This window comes from Achroia grisella, unplaced genomic scaffold (assembly GCF_030625045.1).
Source record: "Achroia grisella isolate CSIRO2021 unplaced genomic scaffold, CSIRO_AGI_Agris_v1 utg546, whole genome shotgun sequence".
Classification (NCBI taxonomy): domain Eukaryota; kingdom Metazoa; phylum Arthropoda; class Insecta; order Lepidoptera; family Pyralidae; genus Achroia; species Achroia grisella.
The window spans coordinates 1,839,706-1,856,723 of NW_026712931.1; the positions used below are offsets into that span (position 1 = coordinate 1,839,706).

The window sequence follows — 17,018 nt, forward strand, 5'->3', positions numbered from 1 at the left end:
TATTAATATTCTTACACTATTCAAGCCAAGGATAACATCATATACGAGTATTATTATTAATAAAAGACAATCCCGTATAATTAAAAATAAAGTTAAGTCGTCATTGGGGTGCCTTTTGAAGAGTTCATGAATAAAGAAACTCGACCGGAGGGGACATTTGATTTGATACACTTATTGTGAGTACTGCTTTGCTTTGCTAAATAAAAGAACTGGTTCTTAGGACAAAGAGCCCTTATAATGAGGCCAGCATATTGTGTGAAGTGCCCCTAGAATCAACTCAGTAAGATCATTCGGGCAATATGCTTTTTTTGATGAAGCAAATTTCATACGGTTCGCTAAACATTGATTTCGTATATTTTAAGAATACAAATTTACATTTAAACTATTTACTCTACACAACATCGTCTGCTTAATTCCGATTGTCCGACTTAATATGTCTACGACGGTCTATTAGCGTAATAAACAAGCATAAGAACTCTCTTTTACTCTTTCTGTCTTTAGAATTTTTATTTATTATAACATTCTTAAGATTACAAGTTGTTTCAACTTTTATATTGACCAATGTATGTTGTGACTATGAGATTTTGTGACATGTTCACGGATTCCGCTTCATAATTAAATCGCCAAAATAATGAGCTACAGAATCCTTCACACGAGGAATCTCAGAATTTCTTGTGATGATTTCTGTCAATATTATTATTATTAGCCCAATTATGGTTTTATTAATATATCACAGTTCTGTTATCAGTCTTATGTGAGAAATTCTAATTAAAAACTAAACATTTTTATATTAATAAGCCCTGATGTTAAACTGTTTAGAACAATTTCACATTGTCCCATTCACACGTTCATATTTCGAAATCAATATGAATAAATCGGAGGCGATACTGCCCGTCTATGAAGACTAGACGTGAACATCCTTATTGTATTACCGTATTGGCCTGAAATCGCCCATCCCAGTCACTGTCAACTTTTGGACCGCAGTGAGTGCAATGACACTGCAAAATGAGATCGCACCTTACAATCAATCACACCTAATCTCTGTATTTGATATTTTTAACAAATCTGACATCAAATTTATCTCACTAAGATTAATAACAATATAAAAATTAGGTAAAAACAAGATTAAATCATTACGAATCATGGTATTGAATCATCATATTAAATTAGAACTTTGCAATAAAAAAAAGTAAATAAGTTCTGAAAACTATATTTAACATGGCAAGTATACACACACAATTATACATACATAGTACATACAATATTGGTACTTACAAAAATCTATAACATAACTTATGGTCATGTTATAGTTCCTTTTAAAAATTAACTACATCTCAGATAATTCAAAATTAACAAATTCTGAGGTCCATTTTGCATTGCATTTTTCTTAAGGATTAAAGTAAACTTCTGTACTCTGTAATTTTATTGCTTCATCACCTCACAGACAGCAACACTGTCTGCTATGGTGGCTGAGATCGAAATAAATGCGAGAGTGAGACAGTGAGATATTCAAGTGAATGATTTCACAACCCAAAATGAACAATCTTTGCAAGATCCTAAACAAAACCATAAATTAATAAAAGAACAAATCAAATCAAACAGTATAGTGCTTTCACAAACGTAAATTACTAGGCTAATGAAAAGATTGTTATTGGCCATGATTGCGGTTCGCGTGAGTTTGCGTGTGGCGTGATTGCGACCCACAGTTTAGAATGACTGTTTCAATCAGACAATCCGCTCCCGGCCCAATCTGGACTATTTAGCGCGACGCAATCGTCTCAATTAGGACGTGGCGGATATGCGGGCCCCTTCCTTGTGGGTGACGTGTGACGATGCCTATTATCGTCCGCTTGTTGCTTCGTGTAAAGGGGATATATTTAATAAAAATATTGATAATTTCGAGACTTTTATATAATTATTGATTTGCTCTTCTTTTAGCTATGTTCCAATATTTGTTCAGCTCACAACGTTATGTTGATTTGGTATGATAAATTATATGTGAGTATAGGTATTACCCGTTTAAATCAATATTAAAATTTTATACTTCCTTAGTATATGGTCTATGTATCAATTGTAATTTAATCGCATCCGTCTATTTGTGCGTGTTTAGGTAATAAACATCCATTTATTTGTTGGATTTCATGGAAAATATCCGATGAGTTATTGTAATTGATTGCTAAATGAAATGAAAATATTCCATTATTTAACCGAGTACCTACCGGTCGAGAGCAAACTACAAATAGGTGGGAATCATACATACATCTCACAGTCAAATCTTAAGGTAATTTGTGACGATTTGGTCCCTCATTTAATATGCAAGGAATATAAAACGCTGAAGGAATCGATTATACGTATACTAGTGGCAGCTGCAAACCAATATGATCTGAATATCAAAGTGCGACATGTCGACGGTAAATCGGCTACTCTATATTCATTATTATATATGAAATATGGAGGGCGACTCCGCCAGTGTTCTCTTATTATGTACGTAACTTTGCGTTATCTATAAAATTATCATTGACAAGTGTGTTGTTTACATAACAAAACTATGTTTAGATAGGTACAACATAATGAATTCGGAAGGAATATGTGAGAGATAGAATGAGGTGTTCGAGACGCATCTAATTGCATACTACGAACAACTGCGCGGCGCTATCTAAATATCAATTCATAACGGTGATTGTGCTTAGAAGAAATTTTAAGCAGTATAGTAAATATTATTTATTAATAACTAAATGCATACCATGCATACCAATAGGTACCAAACCTATGTTATAGATATTTACTTCAGTTCGGGTTATAATTTCATTACAGAAGACACTCGACTCTATATCGTTTATCGTTGTAATAAATACAATTCCTATTTTATTACGGATAAAAGCAATGATTGTTGTCACTAAATAATTTAATTTTATCATTAACAATCATAATCTCAACATACCAATCCCAAATGCAAAGTCTCAATATGTGTACTGAATTGGCTTATTTTAGTAGGAAATTTGTAGCAGTCGAAGATGATAACATGACTAAAAACGATATGTAGCCAATCAGAATTAGTCATTACATAGGTCGCGAGTATCTCCTTTATTCAGAATTCAATACAAATTACTTTGTAATAAGAGTCTTTTTTTAATGTCGCAAACCACGGTGAAACGAGAAATCAAGGTGTATCTGCGATGTAGGTAGAATATTTATTTATTCTGCCTAAGTATTTTTGTTGTAAAAACACTGAACTGATATTGATATTGACAGAAAAATTATTTGATTTTCAAGGATGCTTGTGATATAATGTAACAATATTTCAATTTAGAATGTAACAATTTGACAGCGAACTGAAATCGCTTCAACTAATATGTTGAGAATTTCCCATTTTCCAAATGTAATAATATATATACTAATATTATAAAGAGATAAAGTTTATGAATTTGGATGTTTGGGGTAATATCTGATTTTGAAATTTTTATGTTGCGTAACCATTTATTAAGGACCCACCCTTAATAAATGGTTACCCATAATATACACAATATCACGCTATTATCAATAAGAGTAGGACAGCAATGAAAAATGTAGCTAAAAAAAATGCGCTGCAAACGAAGTTTCGCGGATCAGATTTTTACAAGCACTAGCTGGTTACTAAAAGGCGGGCTCATGTTTTAAATTAAACTATGTTTATGCTTCAGATCCTATGCTACGTACGGCGAGCGTTGTGATTAGGTTTCTAATTTACAAAATTAAAGAGAAAACTTACAGAGATACTCAATCGACATCAAATATTTTGGGACAATGTAAATGTATTTTTTATTGGACGGCTTCAGTAATCTGTTTTGCACATCGCCCTACACTTTCAAATGGTAGCGGTATGTTAATTTAATTTTCTGTTTAAGTATTATGCATATATATCGTTACTAAAATGCATTCAAATATATCGATCGTCTGTTTAGTAGGACAAGCTCTGGATAGTTTGGGAAATGCGCTGTGTAAATTGTTGCGATTTATTATTATTTTTATTATACTGTAATCTGATACTAAAGACAGTGTTAATTTATACCAACGAGGTATTGTAAAAATAACGTTACTAAATACTTAACTATTCTAGCGTTTATCAATTCCATTTTCATTATAAGTACCTTATCCAAAAAAAGTTGATTTTTGTCTCTTACAGATTTACATTAATGAAATAAAATTTACCGACTCAGATATTTTAATTTATACCTAAGTAGTTTATAAACCCTATTTCCTTATTACTGACTGTAGAGCTAGTAGTGGTTGACGAATGTAATTAAGTTGCAACCTCAACAACAGGTGATGGGTTCATTCCTAAGGTATTTACGGCGATAATGAAAATATCGAGGTTGGTACGGCACGAGCGCGGTTGACGCTAACCGCTAGCTCGTTGGCTCCACGTGCCACTTTGTTACTGTTTAGAGTCACAATTATGCGCTATCCATAAATTATGTACCACGTTAGGGGGGAAATGGGGGCTGACAAAGTGTGACATTATATATGTAGGGGGTTGAAGCATAGTTCTCACATTTAAAAATTATGTAAAACCTCATCTCTTACATTTTGTGAGATCACATTTTATATTTAGTATTAGGTATACCATCAAAATTTTAATTATTATACTTATGTAAAAACGAAAATCGACGGATATAGTGCATCAGAATTTCATAGCCGACAAAGGTGTATTGTAATTCCTGATTCAGTGGAAAAATTTGAAGTCCTACGCTTAACATAAAAACGTGTCGTCTTATTTTAAAATTCAAAACGTGACTTCGAAAGGTTTACTTTATGCGGTAGTTGAAAATCTGTAGTACAGTTTTCATTAATACGTAATATTGTTTCTATAAAATAGGTACATACATCTACAAATAGTTATAGATAGTGGAACCAGAAATATTGTTAATTAAGATGTTGGGATAATTGCAATATTACCCACATTTTATGTAATATTAAATAAGGTGACTTACCAGCTGATGGTAATTAGTGACCATCGCGTATATACATTTACTGTAACTATGGATATTACGTTATTATGTAACGCCATTCATTTGCTATTCTGGAGGACTGACGTGTCGTATCGTGTAATTTACACACCCTTATCTTAGCCTTTGACTGAAACACAGATTATAAAAACCAGTTGCTTGGTAGCTAATATATATAAGACCCACATATTTCAATTCTTAAATATAATCTATTATCATCAATTTAAAATAATTATGAGTATTCTAATTGTAAACCTGTTTATGATCCTAGATAAATAAATAAATAAATTAGGGGAGAGTGAAGTAACCACCGGGATGACTTCTAAGGAACAACTTCTTCTATCTCGGTAACTTAGCTGAGTATTTGCAATGTGGAACCAGAAGCAGAGTGAGTAGACTATATCCTAATTAAATTACTCTACCATTCTTTTGGTTTATAACATATACTGAATCCATCTTAAAGATTAAATAATTAATTAAGATCCACCTTTAAATTTTCGATAATATAAGAAGATAAGGAAATAAGTACCTATAATATATTACGTTAGTGCACAGGAACTATTAACCGACCATTCTGTAATTTGTTCCGTTTCCAAAATTGTTTGAGAGCATTCATTACTATACAAAAATTTGCTATTGTTTCAATTAGTAAGAATTTTTTAAAATATTAAATTTTTATTTAATTTAAATAAAAAGGTAAGTATATTTAATAAAAGCCACATTGCTAGATTCCTTCAGGTTGGTGTTGTGTCACGACATGCGATAATGTTGTAAATTCCGTTTGTTTCTCTTTGTTAGACAAACGATTAAAATAATAATCACGACTCCAATACACAATAATGAGAGGTTCTCTACCTCGCTTCATAAGCAGGTACCTCCACTAATTAACGGGTGGAACCAACTTACAATGTTGGCAAACTGTTTGTAAGCAAAAATGAAAATAACCGGTTAGTGTTAACGCCGTTTGAGGTAATTCTTATGTCAGTTTGCTAATTATGCGAAATGTTAGCGAACCTGCTTTCTTTGCAGACAAAACGACAGATACAAAGCAATAAAATATATTGTAGTTCTTTTGTAAAGTGGCAAAAAACATAGTAACGGACGAATCTTTCGTAACAACAATAATCTTAAATCTATTGTTTTTATTTATTTCTATCTACCTAAATCCATTGTTTTACCTGATAATTGCATATACACTGTACTCTTAATAAAGCCATTGTCTTACCGCTGTTAATGCGAGTTTTAAAATACAAGTGTAGAGTTGTTTAACAGATTTAGCTGAAACGAAAATTTCAATGGAAATATATTTTCAGGTATTTCTCATAGCTAAGTAGTAACTATAATTTGAAGATTCAATTAAACATACATATTATATATATAAAATCTGACATATAAGTTTATTGGAATAAATGCATAATACATATACAATTATTTCACTTATGAATGCATAAACTTTCATCAAAATCAACAATCATTAGTATAAACATAATTTTGGAATGTACTTCGTAATTCGTTTTGTACATACTTATTACCAATTATCTTTGTAAGTCTTCACTAAAACATGTTTTCACAATACATACATACACTTGGAAAAGTGAATGTGTCGCGTATAAAGAAACGTTCACTATGATTTCAACAACAAGTCAAAAATCTGTGACCCTATTGATCAGTTCAATGGCGGTGTACTGTAGGGTTGCCAACTGTATTACGAGGAGCCTTGTCACAGGTAAATATGAGATTTTATGCTAACAAGCATATATTTCTACGTAGAATGTTTTTGAAATTTTTACTTGCGAACACTATAGACTGTTTCTAACTTCTTCCAAAAAATATTATTTTTTGTATTAAGATTTGGGTTTTGTATAACTTTTTTAATTTTTATATTAATGAAATGTAATGGCAAAGCTAAAGGGTCAACTAAAGGTAAGTGATACCCGTCACCTACAGATAACGCACCATGGATAAAACGTCATGACTAGAACCTGCGGTACCTATTTCACATGCGTTGGCATTCTGGAGGACTAGTATACCTCCGTAACCTATATTTGCTACAGCATCCTGTGCCTCCCTTTAGGCACGATAATATAATGATGATGTGTAGTACATCATCATTATATTTTGTTCTGTTGTTTCGGTTAAGAAGTTAGATTACTAATTTATTTGTAAAAAAATCTAGAGTTGGCAACCCTGGTAGAGTCTACTGTCACTCGGATTGGCTGCGGTATTTCAGCTTGAATTTGTCAAACAATAGGTGTTGGGAATAATCAACACGCCTACATCGTGTTACTGATAATGAACATGATCTTTGTTTGGGAGTTGCTTACCTACTTTTACTTTAAATAACTTGGAGCGGATAAAAGATCTGTCCTCGTTGAATTAATAAGCAAACAAGGAAAATGTACATATAACTGTAACATACTATTACAAATGTTAATCCGTAGAAATGGCGATTATTATTATTTTATTTGGCTATATGTAAATATTGAATGCGTGTTTATTAATATGCATTGTTAAGTACGGGCCGATTGGGTCAATCAGAAGTAAGAGAAAAGAGTATTTAAAGCAACGCATTGGTTAAGGTTTTTGCTACTCGTTTATACAGTTTTTACTGATTAAGGGAGTTTTATCGATGGTGGCTTTTCTTGTTAACATTGATAAGATCGGAACAGAAATATTTATGTCATAATATTTTTTGAACGATCAATTTTTACCTATGATGACAGAATTTAAAATTAAAACTGAAAATTGTAAGAAATACGTCATTTTCCGTTTTCCTTATTAGTTATACCTAACAGCAGCTGAATGATCGTTGCATTACAAATCGATTTCATAAATTGAAACATGACTTAAGATATAATAGTTGATAGGTATTTTTTCGTCTGCCTGCCCCTGTTGTAGCCGGTGATTGAACTTCTAATTGGCAATGAGAGCCACCATCAGTTCCGCCATTTACGACAGTCACGGTATCCTTCAAATATTATTCTATAGTAATATTGTTATAAACAACTAATAAAATATAACTTTACGGCTGTAATTCCAGTCGGAGTAGTCAGTGAACCAATTAATTGTCGTCGTCGTTGTTAATGTAATATTTAACATGGCAACATTATGTTGAGAATGTCTTGAGTCATGTGGCAAGTGGCGAAACTATCGTCGTTTCTCGAATTATTTTAATTGGATATCAGAGTTTATTCTTTAACGGCGAATCACTGAGAAATATAAATAGGTAGTAATTTAATTTAAAATAATTTTTAAACCGATAAAAAGACCGAAGCTGAACCTAGATAAAAAATTTTCGTTGCTTAAAGATGTTTAACTGTTTGATAGATTTAAATGAAAAACAATAATATTATAGTAGATAATAGATCAGATGGCGGTGTAGTTATCGTCGCCATATGAAGTTTACTTCTGGTTCATACAAAATGGGAAACAACAAATTTAATCGCAAACGTTTCTTATTTTAAAGATATTCAAAGAGATTGCCATTGTTATTAACTCTTAACATTAAAGTATAGTCTTGGATCTTTTGTTTCTATTCGAGAGGAAACAAAATGGCGGCTGTAAATTACCATATTTTTAGTAAAATTGACACTTTGCCATTATGTACCGGTCGGGCACCGCAGAAGTCAACGCCCTCAAACCATCCGGATCTAATTACGTTGTGTCATTAACATCGCGGAGACGGCACGTCCGCCTAGGAAATGGAATCGAATCATTAGTAGTTTGATTACAAAAAAGGCTTAATAGAAATATAATAACGCTGGACGGAGAAGAAATTGTAAAAAGATTGTAGAGCGTACCAATAATTGGTGGTTATTCGTCGATACGGTTTGGAGCGGGTAATGGGTTGGGACGTCTCGACGTGACTCCGGAGCCTCGCCCTCCACGGCCCCCTCTCCTGATATGACCATTTAGCGCCATTTGCAGTTCAATCTTTGGTGAAATGAGGATCATACTCATTGCGCCATCTCACCATAACTTATCATAACTTAGTTTCCATTTTTATATATTACCAACTATAACAAAATTACTTTTGTCTTTACATATATTAAAGACGTAAAATCATGAGGCAGCAAAAATTGATAGTTTGTATGGTAACTTTTACGTAAAAACCAGGGATGTTAGGGAGCTCCGTAACCCTAACCGTAACCGATTCCGAAATAAGAGTTTCGGACAATATCGGATAGGGGCTGAGCCTACTTGAGACACGTTATGTAACCATTTTATTATTATTTGTATTTTCCTTTTGAAATTCCTTAAAAAATTAATATCCGTAACCGAAATTATCCGAAACTAACGGATAAACCGAAATAATTTCATATCCGCATCCGTATCCGTATCCGGTATAATAATCATTACTATATCCGAAACCTATCCGTATCCAAAATTTCATATCCATAACATACCTGGTAAAAATGTCTGGAAGATGAAATTTTCTCATAATGTTAAATGTTCCTCAACATATAGACTACAGGAATCTACGAAAAATTATTTAATATGGGTTTGTATAAATACTTTATTATTGAGTTTCGATTATATTAGCAATAGGTGACGATTTACAAATAGACACGAGTACGATATACCGTGGCCACCACTTATAAAAAATATTATATATAATATATTCTAATTTGTCTATATGTACATTTATGAAAATCGAAATTAAATCTTAATTGGTGGCAAGTGATGTTTGTAAACTTTAAAGAGACAATTTTCAATTATTTTACGGTAAGTAAGTAAACGATGAGATCATAGTCATGAATAATTAATAACTACGATACGAGTGGGTATTTAGATGGTCATTTTTACATACATGTAATATACTTATATAGAGAATTTTCTCTACAAATCTTGGCTTATCCAGAAGTACAGTACATTCTATACTAGAACTATATCCAGAGCTGCACTAGCAGGCTCCTAACAGATTTTGATGAGCTGGGAGCGGCGAAGGCGAGTGTTGACGTAAGTCGGCAAGGGAACCCCTCCTAAACTTAAACCTACACCCGGGTTACAAGTCCCGAGAACTGTTCAGAGTGTCCCTCTCTGACACGATGGGCCCGGCACCAGCATTCTGATTCCATGGAATGCTAAGACGTTCGTCTCTATTTACGCAATCATTAAGATAAGACAACGTCTTCTTAGCTAACATGGGCAATATTATTATATTTAGGTATAAAACAAGATTAATAATATTTACTAAATATCCTGGTCTGGTGTTGCAGGAGTAAAAGAGATCTTAACTAATGAGTTCTAAAATAGTTGCCTACGTTTCTTCACTAGATAGTAATGATAATTTGTAAAATAGATTTTCCTTATCAGCAAATGAAAATTTTATTGGTACAAGAGAAGACTGAAAACTGCTATAGATTATAATGACAACCAGTGAGATACTAAAATCTTCTTATTATAGAATGACGTAGGATCTGTCTGAATGTAAAGTTTTGGTTGATTATTTGCAACTATAATTTTAAACAAATGCATACCTATATCTATTCTCAACAGGGCAACTAACAAAAAACATTAAACAACACTCTGGAATTATATATGATACTAATTTATTAGGAAAACAAAATTTCGGCTGCTGTGTACGATCTGCCAATAACATATAGCTACTTATGATAGAAGTAACGTTACTCTAATGTCATTTCAGGATTTACCGACGTAGACTGTGGTATGTCGGTCACTGGTAAATACGTCATTATTAAAATTATTATTTTACTTAACAATAGATATATATTATTACAAAGGTATACGAGCGTGAAGTTTCTTTCGTTATTACCCGGTTTTCTGCTTTTTATACAAAAGGAAGACGTGGTAAAGGTCACAGTATTATATTTTTTAAAAGCTAGTTTGGACACGTACAACCTTTCTGATTATTATTTATTTTGGGATGTTTACCTTGTATTTTCAGACAGTTTTATTTATATTTTTCCATTTATTTTCAGAGGTTATATAGGTATTATTGACTAGACCTAATTTTTTCCAGATTCCTGTATAGTAAGTGGTTTAAGTTTCAAGGCAAGTTACTTTAGATAGGTCACTGCTGTATAGAAAGGGATTTTTAGTAATGGGGTTCAGTAGTCGCATGTTGTCATGTACTCTATTAGACCGTACTCCACTCGGCCCCCCAAGAAATTATTTTGTATAATAACAATAAATATCATTATTACGGCATCAGTGGCCCCTTTATTAGTAATAGTTTTTATACTCTATTGTATATTTTTTATTATAATTTTATCTGCCCAATTTACATATCTTTTAAAATTATACTTTTATGTAGTATTGATATAAATATAATATCTATCTGTAAAGTTTCGTGAAAATCCGTTCAATGTTTTTGCGTGAAAGAGTAACAAACATCCGTTAATGTATATAATCACAAACTGATATTATATATTAGTAAGATTGTTGATTGTAAATAAGTATCATAATGGTAAGCAATTAAACCTCTGCTTAACAAGTAACTAAACAAAGAGTTCTATTATCTGTGTACAAAGTGTGCTCATCGAAGTTTCAGAATTGTTAAACTGGTGAATTCACCATAACCACCAAGTGGCAATTAATGTGGTAACGACACTAAACTTCATCTCAATGTATTTTGGTGCCCGGACAGCGATATCATGAGCGGGTTTTTCTATCAAAAATTTCGAATTGGTACATCATTCTATGGATTCATTCATGAAAAAAAATCTTAGTGGTAGCGGCACAGCGTTGGTAAGTTTTCAATTTTATGACAGGTTATCGTAGATAGTCTATATATTTGGTTGTTTATAGTAGGTACCTACCTACTACCTATTTACCTAAGTAGGCAACTACGTTGTAACGTCTGTACTTTACTCTACATACTCTACGTACATAGTTATTTAATTCTTTTTTAAATATATTTTGATAGCAAAGGTGTTTTTTCAGTATATCAAAATGCATTACTTTCCATTGAAAGTAAACGTAAATCGAAAGTTTTTAAAATACTGTAACTATAGCTATAGGCCATTGCCTATAGCTATAGTTACAGTATTTTAGAAACCCAACTTTTAATGGGTTAAACTTTTAACCCATTAAAAGTTTAAAACCACTTGTGTGCACTTATATATAGGTATATGACTAACTCCATAATGATGGATGGATGGATCGGTAACAAATCATAATTAATCTAAGATATTCCTTCCCCTTCGTTATGTTGGATTGGTAACAAGTCAAATGTTGCATTCACTACGACGTTGATAACTGTAAATGCTTCTGATTACCCCATCTGAGTATGTATGAAGATGACTTTGTCATGAAGGTACATATATTTATTGCGTCTTTATTATTATAGGTACTTATATTTTCACAATCCATTAAATGAGGAATTCCTTTAATCCTAATAATACACAGCAATTAACATGAAATGTGTATTTACACACCTGCGTTATACCTATCAGCGTGATTCATATACAAAACCATATTACTAAATGATTATTTAAAAATAATCTTACTATAAAATGATTAAATACTAGATGTTACGATCAACTTAGTCAGCTTTTTTATATAATGGATTGCCTATATCCGTCATATATACTATACATTACATATATATATGTATATATATTTATGTTATTCCTTAAGATCCGTTTAATGATTTAGGCGTAAAAAAGGAACAAACAAACAGACAGAAAGATAGACAGAACCCCTTTTGCATTTATAACATTACTATAGATATTTATAGATCATTTTGTTTACCATTAATTTATTTAGTATTTCTTTAATGACGGCTTCGAACCCAAGCTCTGCTTATCTCGGGACTAAATGGCGCTGTGTATTATCCTGGGTTATTAGTATTTTTATTATTACGTGTATGTGAGCATAATACTTCTTTATTATTTTATATGATAAGGACTACAGTATTATTTATCACACTATCGGTAGTCCCTGCCAATCAAGAAGTTGACCAATCTAATTCATTCCAAGAGAATTCGAACACGTACATAGAACCTTTTAATTGATTCCGCCCTTCAGTCAATCTACCTACTTACCATGATATCTCTGATTTCAGAAAAAAACTCCTTTGTTGTTAAACAAAAAGCCTTGTTTTCTGGCAAGCACGTATATTGTATTATACAATGAAATAATTAGTTGGTTCAGTAACGGGATATTTTTTACATAACTCCAGCTCTTTGTATGTTTGTAATTTAATATTTTTTTTGTAATAAGCCCTCACGTTCTAGTGGGTGGCTGAAAAAGTTGAGTAAGTATTGTTCGTAAATCAAGAAAAAAGTACAATGAGATATCGTTTACAATATGCAAGAGATTTGTTTTTTGTCTGAAATTAGTTAGCAAGTCTACAATTGTCTACGTGAGTTGTGTTTGTTCAGAATCAATCGTGATTTTGTTATCTTGTTATGAAATATTCTAACATCAGATAGAGTAAGATAAGTGTTAATACTTGATGAACTGTCTGACTGGTAAAAAACCTAAAACCTGTACCTAAGTATTCGCTAAACAGATGTTTATTATTTGTATTACGCAAGGATGATAGGACTAGTAGAAAACGTACCTAAGTATTAAGTCATATATAGACGAAAGCTATGTTAAAGAAATAGACTGAAAAGTCGTCTGCGTGGGCCTACATCTCACTCGTTTATTTCAGACGCCAAGCAGCTTTATTTGTAATCTGATTGTGAGCTGTGTGCATTGTGGGAGTTGTAGGGTGCGATTAGGTTTTTAAATTAAGGGATAAGATGTATGACATCTTAGTTCGTAGTTCTCTGGAATGGCAACGAATGAGTAATATTGCGGGTATCACATGATAATTTGATATTCGTGGTGATTTTCATGTATATTTGCGATGATTTCCGTTTACCACCAGGTAGGTATCAGCTTGGTTGCCATTTCAATTATATAAAAAAGAAATGAACGATGGATATATTGAAAAACAAATTTCTTCTTCTAATTGAGAGTACTGTAGCCTACTATGATAACTTAGACTAAAAGTTAATGAGTTCAAATATGACAATTAAAAATAAATATAATAATAATATTGATAGATAATGTATGCAATATTATGCCAAGAGTTGTGTTCACTACGAATTCAAAAGTTGACAATACTTCTGACTACCTCCTTTTGGATAAAGTCGTGAAGGTAAGTAATTTCTTGGTTTATTTTTCTTTTATAGATAATGTCAATACTGCCTACTTTAGTTAATACTGTACTCCAGTTTGTATACGTTTCAAATCTCTATATACATTTGTATAAAATCTCTATATTCTCTATGAAATTAAAAACAATAGCATAAATAGTAGATTTTTTATAAATTTAAACTCAGATGAATTCACTATATTAAATATATATATATATAGATGCGCTAAAATCCTCACAGCGTGCCATCACGATCGACGATTCTAATTATAATTTATCGAGAGAATAATGTACCGAGTAATAATAAAAACTAGCAATCTGTTAATTTCTCGGATTTTTAAAATAATTTACTGTAGTGAATATTTTAAGTGCATAAATAGTAAATTAAAGAAAAAAGGACCTCCCACGACGTGAATGGTCCTAGACCTAAAGATGTTTTGTTACCATTACTTCCAAGCCAATCGTCACATGACGTATCGCCACAAAGAGCACGTCTTTGTTTTAATTTTGTCCAGGTATTTGTAATTTTACAAAAACTATTGTAAGAGTCATTTGACGTAAACAATATCCACTATCCACAATGCTCACCTGCCCTCAAGTAATTCGATAATTCTACCCAACTTAGCAGGGGACTGCGAAGTTTATGACTTTGTCTCGTTATTCTTTGCTGCTACACTCCACATAAAAATATTCTAAATAAAACAAAAGAAAACTTAGGATAAAGGAACCAAGGAAACATAAAAAGAAAAGAAAAAAACATAAATCAATAATATAAATATTGCATTTATTTCAACGAATTCTGCAAATATAATAACTGTCGATAATAATTATAATAATACTATCAGTTTACAAGACTTTCAATCTTTCTCTAGACAAAAACGTCTTAAAATACCAAAGAATATCTCCTCTGGTTGGCACTAGACTTTGATCAAACAACTGTTTTAATAACGTTATTTGAATAACAGTAAATGCAGATCGCAACGTAATTACTTTAAAATTAAATTATACAAATTAAAATTAAAATATTGGAAGTCGTATTGGAGGCAAATTCAATATCATGTGTACATCAATGTACTTGGCGCTAATACATATATCTACATGAAAATAAAACAAAATAGTAATAATAAAACCAAAGAACAAAAATAAATACAAACATAACAAAACAAAATAACAGCAAGCGATATGCAAATGGCATGCTCTCTATATCAAAACATGGTTTGTACGTAGGTATAAAGATCCAGTAAATAACTTAGCATTATATTGTATTTTGTAAGGTGTAGTATTTGCATTTTAAAGATCAATTGTGAGGTTCGACGGTACTAGGGCGAGGTAAAATTTTTAAATAATAAATAAACGAATGGCAACCCGCGGCGCGTGCGCAGAGTTGCCTGCACTACATACAGAAAACGTCGCACGAGCGTATACGAACATTTAAATTTGAAGAAAATATTTGCATATCGCCTAACTCCCCAATCGAGAACCACTCTCATGTAAATTGCGATGGAAGAATGGCAAAAACTGCAATGGGAGCAGACCCCACACAAAAAGTTTTCATTATTATGTAAAACACGACAAACTTCTAATGTTATGTCTGTATGTACTTTTGTCCTCGTCGCTCGTCCCCTCAGCCACGAGCTCATTATAAAACATAGAAGTAAACTAAATAATTAGATATACAGTTATATCACAAGGTTTTAAGATGCCTCTACGAAACAAACAATATATTTACTTATATTTACCTATTAAAGATACCTATCGAAGTAAAATGACGCACAGAGCTGCTGAAGTTGTAACAGCTCTACATTATACCTATAACTAATAGTATACTTGTACACTCTTATCTATTTACAGTGGAGTTCAGAGATAATAATTTACAAAGCGCACGGATCCTAAAAGGCACCTTATTTAAATAGTAATATAGACCAGGCTTCGCTATGACTTTACATAATAACTAACGTTTTAAATTCTCTAAAATATATAATTTGGTTTTCATTACATCCCTACAACAATCGACTCTATATCTAATAGGAGATTTAAATATGAACAACTAGGAAGAATAATATTATGCAACAGATTACTAGTCTAAATCGCTGTGCGGTGTTGGTTTCCAATTCCTACACTGAGTTAAGTAATGAAAAGAAAAAACAGACATTGACAAACAATTTCCGAGAAAGTCGTCTAATTGACGTCATTTAAATAATTGATTATTCATGTGAGGCGAAATGCATGTGCGCCAGATCGGTCCCATTTGATATGCGACGTCCTTCACGCGTCCTAACTCCTACCATTGTTGTGTTTCGTTTGCATTTGAATAGTGGCGGGTTAGAGACGGCCGCCCACCGGCCCGCGGCGGTCCGCCTCTCGCGGCCGTGATGACAACAGCACGCCGCCGCCAAACCGCTCCGCGCCGGCATGCGGCATCGCACCCGCCACCCATAACGCAAAGTGTACTTCACTCACTTCACATCAAATGAGAGCAAACAGCACGCGAAATGAAGAAAAAATAATCTATTTCACACTAATTCAAAGTTATATTATTACTTGAAGATTGAGAAATGTTTTTTACTGTTTCGCTCGGTTGCCACGCTTCGAGCTATATAGGTACTTAGTAATTATTTGAATTACAAAATAATTTCTGAGATTGAATCGGCGTTGTACGTGCCGCTATTAGCTTTCGCATCGGACCGGTCGACTTGACGCATATTTATCAGAAGACATTATTATCTATTACATTCTCTACGACAGATCGTCGCTCAATACAGGAACAATCTATATGATTAAGTAATAATTTTGTGACTGGAATACCAACATACGCAAGTGATTTTATAAACTATTTTACTTTATCTCTAAGCGATATTTACAAAGGACTCACTAGTAGGAAAACAGAGTAACGACCGTCACGGCACGAAATGAGCTTAGCT

At 32.5% G+C, this 17,018-nt stretch overlaps 1 protein-coding gene across 1 annotated transcript in view; it reads right to left on the reverse strand.

The window, feature by feature from the left end:
* Positions 1-17,018, reverse strand: part of LOC131848011 (zinc finger homeobox protein 3) — a 101,345-nt gene that overhangs the window by 70,071 nt on the left and 14,256 nt on the right. The gene's annotated exons all lie outside the window — the stretch shown is intronic.